The following is a 9496-nucleotide window of genomic DNA, read 5'->3' on the forward strand; positions in this document are numbered from 1 at the left end:
GGTGTGGGAGCAGTTGATAGCTCATTGGGAGAGGGAAGACACTGCAGAGACGTCTTCTAGGAACTCCAGGAACCGGAAGAGCGATCGTGGCGGGAAAGGTATGTATGTGCACAACCTCGGCGCTTGCTCTATGTCTACTAAGGAGGATGAACTTGTAAGTTTTTTATTATTATTTATCTTTATATTTTTTAAATAAATATTTTATATATTTCTTGGCTAATAATGGCGGTTTTTTTAGATCGAAGCAAATGACGGTAATCCCGTTGATCGTCTCCAACTCATTAAGGTGGCTCACACTAACAAGACGACGGGTCAAATTCAGGACCCCGTGATCAAAGGTGTAGTTGATTTGGTGGAAGCTGAAATAGTTTCCCAATCTCAGCCTCTCTCTGATGACGGCGACTCCACGGGAGCTTCAACCAACCTGTCTCTATTGCAAATAAATGAGATGGTTGAAAAGGTAATTTTTTTTATTATTATATTTTTTTAATAATGTCGATTACTTACTTGTCCCTATTTACTTACTTCAAATATTTTTGTAGGCGGTTCCTAAAAGGAAAGGAGGCCGTTTAGTTGGGTTGGCCCGTCGTGCTTCTTCGTATCCGGCATCTTCTTCACAAGCTCCGTATGCCGATCCCATGATTCTCGAGGAGCTACATGACAAAGATGAACGGATTGGGGCATTGGAGGAGCAGAACACCACTATCCTTTCCGAGAATGCCACTATCCGTTCGGAGAATGCCACTATCCTTGCTGAGTATGTTAACCAAACAGCTGAATATGTTGTTGGGTCAATTTCTTTTTAGTTTTATTATCTTCTTCTTGGTTTAGTGATATCAACCAAACAATCAATGAATTTTATACCAATTTTAGTGCAACTTACTCCACAGGTTTTCTTACGTAATTTGCATATGTTTATCTTTGTTCTAATCTTTTTTTATCCATACTGTTTAAGGATCCGATAAGAAATAAATGATAATCTTTTTATATTAACTTTTATTGCTTTTAAAATACTTCTTAATAACTGAAGAATAAATTTGATGTGTTGCATGCGAAATTGTAAGATTCTGAAGTTGGTTTGTTTTATATGATATTAAGGTTAAATCTGTTTTATAGGCGGGCAAACAAATAAAAAATCATTAAAATATATTATATGTTAATATACGTGTAAGAATATTTGTTTTGTTCTAAACTAAAAATAATGTTAATCTTTACTATTTGTTTTTGTTGTTTTTATTAAAATTAAATGTTTTAAAAATTATTTTTCATTAATGTAATTATTTTTACCTTTTTAATGTTAATTGTACCTTTATTATAAAAGTAAGTAAGGTACTTGTATTACAGCTGAAATTCAATGTATAAATCATAAATTATTTTCATTCTTATATGTATATATATATTTTTTAATCCACATTTACTTTTCTTGTCTTTTATAGGTTTTAAAACCTATTGATGTAGATAATATAAAAATTAAAATTTTGTTTCTAAAGCTAGTTAAATAACATAAAAATAAAATAAAAAAATTGATTATTTAAGAATATATACATTTTATTTTTTAAAAAATAAAATAAACCATATCATCCAAACTGGTTAAGATTATTAAAAAATATTATTGTTAGTTTTTAGAGTATAATTGGTTGTTGTTTTATTTTTATTTGATTACCTTTTGAAAATGATCTTTGTACATTGGATTTATTATATATATATATATATATTTAATTTATTATTTCCTTAATAATTACCATAATTTTTATTAGTAATTTTTTTATGAAATATTGTTATCTTATTCATAATATTATATTTTTCAATAGATATATTGTGTACCACATTTTCAGATCAAGTAATACTGACACTGAATAGCTATTTTGAACAGGATTTTGTAAAAGTATATTATTATGAAATTAATTATCTATTATAGTCTTCTACTATAATATAAATTTATGAAAGTAGATTCAAACCAATATTACTTTAAAATCATAATTTGCAGATGATGCTGCAAAAAGATTTTGAAAATGAATTTAAACCAATAATTTTTTTAGTTAAGTTCATAAAGAACATTGATAAGCAAAAATCAAAAAGAACTTTGATAAGCATATAAACCTTCGACCAACGGTAGTTGGATACGAAGAAGTCTTTAGGACATAAATCATTGTATTGTTGTTTCTACACCCACTGGAAGTAGGATCGAAAATTTCTTTTTTTAAAGTTGTAGTGGGTGCTTTTCTGATTCAATATACGAATTCGGTGGTTCGTAAGATGTTGTAAACTTGCTCTGTGCAGCTAACATATCAATTGATGTAAAACAATTTCTTCCAAAGTAGCACTGTAACTGATAATGTTCTAATGACTTGAGTAGAAGAACATTCAGAGAAGAAGATTAAAGAAGAATCGTAGTCTAGAGAGAATACTATATACAAGAACACATAGACCAAATCCTTGTGTACACTTGTATGCTTTTTCTACATATGGCCTTATATATTAGTAAATATGATTGGACCCTACTTGCTGTTAAGACTCCTTTTATATTTAGACAAAGGTAGTTGTTGATGTTTCCAGTTTGTGAGAAAACTACACATCAAATCTAGCTTCTAATTCACCAAAGTACTGCAGATCTCTGGTTTTTTATATATCCTCTTTTGTGTCCTCTCTAAGTAGATGTACAACTGCAGCTGATACCCTAGATAGCTTTGCCTTAACCACCAGCTTGGCCTCTGCCTTAACCACCTCTCACAAAACCTCCATGTTGGTTTTGGCTGCCACTAAGTAAGATATAGTTAGATGATAAAAACCACCACTACGTTGATACGAAAGCGAGCTCAGTCAATAACACTTATATTGGTATGTATCTCACTTAAGGAGCTGCATCACTCCCTTGCCTCCAACTCTTTGTTGGCAATAATTAGTGGCTTGTTTAAGTCCTTTTAAGTGCAATCATCAAAAGAATCAACCCTCAATCTCGACTATTCTCTTGTAAATGAATAAAGAAAAAAGACAAACATGTTGCAAGACTTACCCAATGGAAACAGTTAGGGAGATCAGAGATGGAGGAACTTGATGCTCCATTACAAATGATGAACCTCAATCATTACCTTGTATGGGTTCTGAAGTTCATAAAAGCTTCAACTACTATCTCACTCTCCATACTTTTCGTGATGGACCAACATCGCCTAACAAAGCTTACAAACTCAATATACGTTTTTCTTGGTTATATATGAGTATACAATAACTAATAAAGGTATCGAGACATTCATTTCAATGAAGAAATAAAACTGAGTAGTGGTGAGCAGATTCAAAAACCGAGCAACATCATCTGACATAACTCCATGTATTTAATGCTAGAAAAAACGCTGCAATAGTTTGAACCTTTAGGTTCTGAAACAAACAAAGGAAGCGTTTTTAGCTTTTATCAAAAGCCATTTCTTTGATTTCTCCATGTCTTTTTTTTTCTATCTTCCTCATCATTTCTTTTATGGCCTCTACGGTTCCACACCATCATACTTGTGCTTCTTCTGGGCCTGCTAAAAGACAAAAAAAAAGTGATTTTGTAAGTTAAAATGTAGATACCAAAAACAAAAACCTTCGCAGCAGGAAAAGACAGAGGAAACAATATGTTCTTCAATTGATGAATCGATGAGTAAACAATAAGCTTTCCTTACAGAAACTAAATGGTTGGATAAGTTGTGCAAAAGATCTCTACGAAAGCGTTCAGCTCCTTCCTCTATGCTTTCCTTTTTGGCAATCAAGACCTTGTTGGCAAGTTTTGTGTCTGTCTCTGCTGGATATACAACAAAAAAATCACGGCTTTCTGTGAATACATATTTATAACACAAAACAGAAAGAACATCAATTAAATTGTTGCCTAAATCTCTCTGCAACTTTTTTTGGTTTTAGAGAAGATGGTTTTGAGAGGAGGAATGCTTACCTATTTATACTCTTAGTTAGACCGCCTCGCCGAGGAGAGATCGCATTCAAGGCTAGATCATGGGTGCTTGGATTAATAAGAAATTAAACACGATGAAGAAACAACTTGAAAGCGTTACAGAGAAACATGCGAAGATCAGAAGTCGCGGCCGAACATAGAAGAAAGACGAACCCTAATCTCTATCTGTCGCGTAAAGCCCATAAACACAGTGTAAGAAAGGTAACGAAATAAGCCCAAAAACACATTGTCTCGCGAATTAATGATACGGTGCGGATCGTGGAGAGCGGACACGTGTCGCACTATGGTTTAACGACTTTCTGACCTGGAATCTGATGTAGAGCCCTCAGGAGAGAGATAACACAACTTTATAATAATAGATAGATAGAGATAGATATCGGGTGTTTGTGTTTCCTAATTATTAACTTTACAAGGCTTTTGGGCTTCTAGGGAAAAGGTAATTTACATATAGAATAGTTACACACAATTCTAGATCATGTTCATTCTTAATTTGGTAAGCAGAAATATTTGCTTCATATATAAGTGGTTTCAAGCAAGTGGATTTTCTAAAATTTTGTTTGACCCTGACATTCCAAAAATACAGACCTTCAAAAAGAAGTAGCAGGCATCTAAATTCATTTTTCTATTGTTTTTAATTAATCCTCCATCTATATTTACTTAATATTTTTTTCTTAGTTTTATTTTTCTTTTCAGGATTCCAATCAAAGCTTATTGACGATAACATTCAGTAGCATTTTATATCTCATATATTAGTCGTTTTCAGACGTCTTCTCTTTCTATTATCACTATATATATTACTAGGGTAAGCCTGCTACGCGCAGGATTTGATTTAAATGTGATGTATATAATTATATTATTATATATTTTGATTGCATATATTTTATAAATTTAAATAAAAAACAAATAAAAATATAATGTAAATTCAATATTTTAAATTATAAGACAAAATATTTATCATTAAATATAATAAAATATATTATTTACTTATAATAGTTTTGATGATTTAAAAGATAAAACAATCAACAAATGTTTTTTTTTAGTAACAAATTAAAACTAAACGCAATTTTATCTAGCCGACCCGAATATGTCTCTAGTTGACGGTTAAACCTGTCTGACTGTTAATTCGGTTCGAGTTTTAAAATAATGGAAAATTTGTTACTCAGCGTGGAAGTAGAAACATGCACTACCTCATCCGACAGTAACTCCATAGCCCATAATTTAATTGTTATTTAGATTATAAGATTTGCGTTATACGGTGTTTGTTGTATGACAAAGGTAATTTCAAAATCAAAACAATGACAAAAAAAAAATCATTTTGATCAATTTTCTAACTTGTAATATTTGCTTTTGTCAAAGAAACGATTAAAGTTGATTAGAAGAGGCCATATATGGATAATAATAATAAACCAAGTTGCTTTGGTCTAGTGGTATAGGAGCTCCAGGTGGAGTGTCCGCCCCTGGGTTCGAGCCTTGGCCACTGCGGAATTTACATGTGGGCTGCAGCATCCGAGACCGAAGACTGTTACACGGTGAGCCACATGGTGACGCCCTGGCAGCGTCCATGCTCACTTCGGTCTCTAGTCTGGACCACATCGGTGGGGCCAGGATACTCGGTTAGCAAAAAAAAATATATATGGATAATAAGCTTAATTTCAATCAAAGCCCAATTTAGTTAAAAGCCTATGTCATATCTAAGGTCGAGTCTTCCATTCCACTTTTGCCGTTTTTTTCTTAGTCATATTTCGTTTTCTTTCGTAACCGCCGGTAATTTTTTCAACTTTGTTATAGCTTTATTTAGTTCTATTGATATCAGTATCTGTGAATTGACTGTCACATGAATTTGCAATTGAAAGCAGTGACCAAATAACTTGGTCATATATGTATTATTTTTTTTGAACGGCAATCAACTATGAAATATATTTTATAGGAAATAAATCTCCTACAGTCAAACCCAGAGGAGGTGGAATTTTCAAGTGATTTCTTCTTCCCAAAAGTATTATTTGTGTTAATCGCAGTGAGATCATTGGTAGACTCTGCTTCATATTCGTCCTTGGGAAGAGTTTGTTTCCAAGTGTTCCGATGGCTAGGAAGGTTTCTTGTCTTGGGGCCAATTTTGGAGGTCTCTATTCAAAGCATGTCCAGATAAATCTTGAGCTATATATATACATCACCAAACAAATCAATGATCTATTCAAAGTGTTTTAATGTATTAGTCTTTATTGTATAAGAAAATTTATCATGCAAATCTGAAGTTGACTCATGTTTTGTTAACCAACTAAAAATTTTGTGCACAGCAAAAGTAGAAAAGTACACGGATAAAGAAAGATCAACTCATTACAAAATATAAGTTTTTTTTTGGGTCAAAATACAAAATATAAGTTTATACTGAAACAAACATTCATGATTTAGGAGACATAAATAAGCACATGTATGTGTGTATAGTGAAATTTTATTCTTCTGTCGATGATCTTTTATTTCTCCTTCAATAGCTTTAAGAGATAAAGATGATCATAATGGTTCCACGTTTTAAAAAGCACAGTAAATATAAGTCCAGGAAGGCAGGAACTAAAACATTGGTTAAAGTCCCTATAAACTCTAGAACTCAAGTGTTTCAAAAACAAAAATAAAAAACTCTAAAACTCAGTTTCGTACAACTTCAAGTCACCATTTCTGTACCACTTTCTTTGTGAAAGATAATGAACGTTGGTTCACAAAAGTCTCATTCCTTATATCTAAAAATGGTTTAAGAATGCTTTTTGGATTTTTGCAAAGTTGATTACAATCGTTAGCATGACGCTGCCATGATTGAATAGTAAGAACATAATTTAAGTGTATTCCTATAAGCGAAGCTAAAAAGATACAAATCAACCATTTTGCAACCCTAACAGTCATATTAGGTGTCTCTACCAAAGTTTCCAGAGCATACTTGAAACCTGCATATTCTTTTATGTTTCACAATTTGATTAACTCTTCGTGAGTTGCATTGAATTTCATTTGCAGAATTCTATGGCTGCTTCTGTTAGAGGTAAATTTTTGCGCTGCCTTTTTTGACCCTGAAGCAAACCAAAAGAGAAACTTGAAGTCAAGAAACGGTGCAGATTAGCGAATTTATGTAAGGGTAATGATGAATTTGAATTGGCGTTTCTATGAAGCTTGAAGATTCTATTTTTTTAACTTGGTTTAATCATCCCGCATAGAGAGATACTGATATATACCTATAAGAACTTGTCTCTTACCTAAAACCCAATCTTTATAAGTTAGTTGTCCTCTCATTGTAATCTGAAAAGCCAAAATCTATTGCCTTAAACTGAGAGGTGTCTTTTGAGGTTAACAGAAAATTCTGTAGCAAACAATGTTTAGTACTTCTCCTCCTTCCCATAGTCTAAAACAACAAATCACTACATCACTATATAGACATTATCATGATCCTCATATGCATCATAGAACTGAGAAAGGTTATATCATGACCAGACAAAGCTCTCAATATCTTCACTACTCTCCTTACATCTACACAACAAATTACAGAAATCATTACTACAGAACCAGAAGACATCAAATCAAAAAGCATTAACCTTTGCTTTGTTATCATTTCTCTTAAACTTAGCTGCAGAAGTGTGTTAAAAATGGCCACAGCCAAATTCATCATCAAGCTCACCGCGATCCCACAAGTCGCCGGAGATCTCGCCGGAGCCTTCTTGGAGAAGAAGGACTGAGCTGGACTCGCACCATACAACGGGAAAAGTGGCTAGCATTCACGGTGGCTGACATGATAGTTGCCTGAAACATTATTGGAAAGATATTATAATAGCAAAGCATATCATACATAGCTAACGAAATCTCTTATATAACAGATTTGTAATATTAACGGTAGGTCACCGGAAATCGACATAACTATTGTCAGAAGTATAAGAACAGACTTACCTTCGAATCAGGCAAGAGCATATGGACGGACATGAGTTCACCACCGCGCCTAACATATCTCGCCTCCCAGAATCGCAACAATCTAACTTGAACTCTAGAAGAACATTTATCGGACTTCAAATCGGAAAGCAAAATTTTGGAGTTAGCCATATCTCAGAAAATAAATGTGTGTTTGCTGTTTAAACAGATTGATAAGATGATTGCAAGAGGAAGAATGCTCGCCTATTTATACTCGTAGATACACCGATTTCGAACCAAAGCACGCATTAAAGGCCACATCGTGTTTGATTGAATTAATGGAGATTAAACACGACGAAGAAATAATCATGAGCGTTTCTGTGCTGAGATGATAGAGACGAAAATGAGAAGTCTCGAAGGAGACGACAACGCGACAAGCTTAGGATTTTCCTTTTTTTCTATCAAAAGCTTAGGGTTTTCCTTATTCAGGTTATGGGCCTGTTTTAAAATCAATCGTAGCCCACCATTTTCCCAGCCCAGAGATACAAAAACACGACTCAAATTAATGAAACGTCCAAGTATTGATATCAGGACACTCGTTATTATCTGGTGCTTCCAATTAGTGACGTGTCTCTCTGAGAAGAGAATCAATCTCTTCTTTATATAATTAGATCTTCAGTTGTTAACTATTATGGTAAACTCATATTATTATATCAGCCTATGATTAATTTTATAGGACCAACTAAACTAATATGCTTTGATCAGTCCAAATAGTACAAAAGTCATCAATAAGTTGGATGCTAACCTGTGAATATAGTTTGACTGTGTTTGATGGCCAGATTCGCCCTGTTGGTAGGCAAAGTCATGAAACACAAAACATTTTATCACCGACCACTACTATAGTTCTTGAAAAAACCGTCTCCCACCATACATATGCGGTGAAAAACTATATTTGGTAACTTCCTATCGTCACTATACTGTAAGATATACAATACAAGCTTGGTTAGATTTACAGGAACCGGAGATCTATTCAAAGACAAGTAAGAAATGCTTAATCTATTACAATATGTACATTGATAATGACCAAGTCTTGGTCCATAGATTTTTATAGCCCAAGATTTTGATTCAAAAAAAATGTTTTTCTTACATGTATCCACAAATCTACCATATGCTTAATCTATTATAATATGTACATTGATTTATATACAATGTCAAAGTATAGTAAAATTTTATTGTTTTCTTAACAATTTCACCCTACGCAGGTCTCTACCTAGTTTAACTTATTATAACTCCAAAAAACAAATAATACAGTCACTATTTATGGTTTTGTAATATTCTTTTTCAATAAAACTACATTTACCTGATATTGTTTATGACCGTAAAATGATGGCTAAGTTTAATAGAGCTGTATTATTTATATATTTATATATTTATATATTTTATGAACATAAATTTCATTAGCCATCGCCAAGGCTTATTGCCAGCTTTAGAGCTGTAAATTGGGCGAGCTCATGTCCGTTAGCCCATATCCATTTGTCCATTTATTGTTTGCGGACAGAGAGTAACCATGTCCATTAAGAACCATGTCCATTAAGAACCATGTCCATTAATGACCATACCCACTAATACCCATATTTTCATGGGCTGCCATGGGGTCCATAATGACCATATAAGAAA

This window comes from Brassica oleracea, chromosome C9 (genome assembly GCF_000695525.1).
Source record: "Brassica oleracea var. oleracea cultivar TO1000 chromosome C9, BOL, whole genome shotgun sequence".
NCBI lineage: Eukaryota > Viridiplantae > Streptophyta > Magnoliopsida > Brassicales > Brassicaceae > Brassica > Brassica oleracea.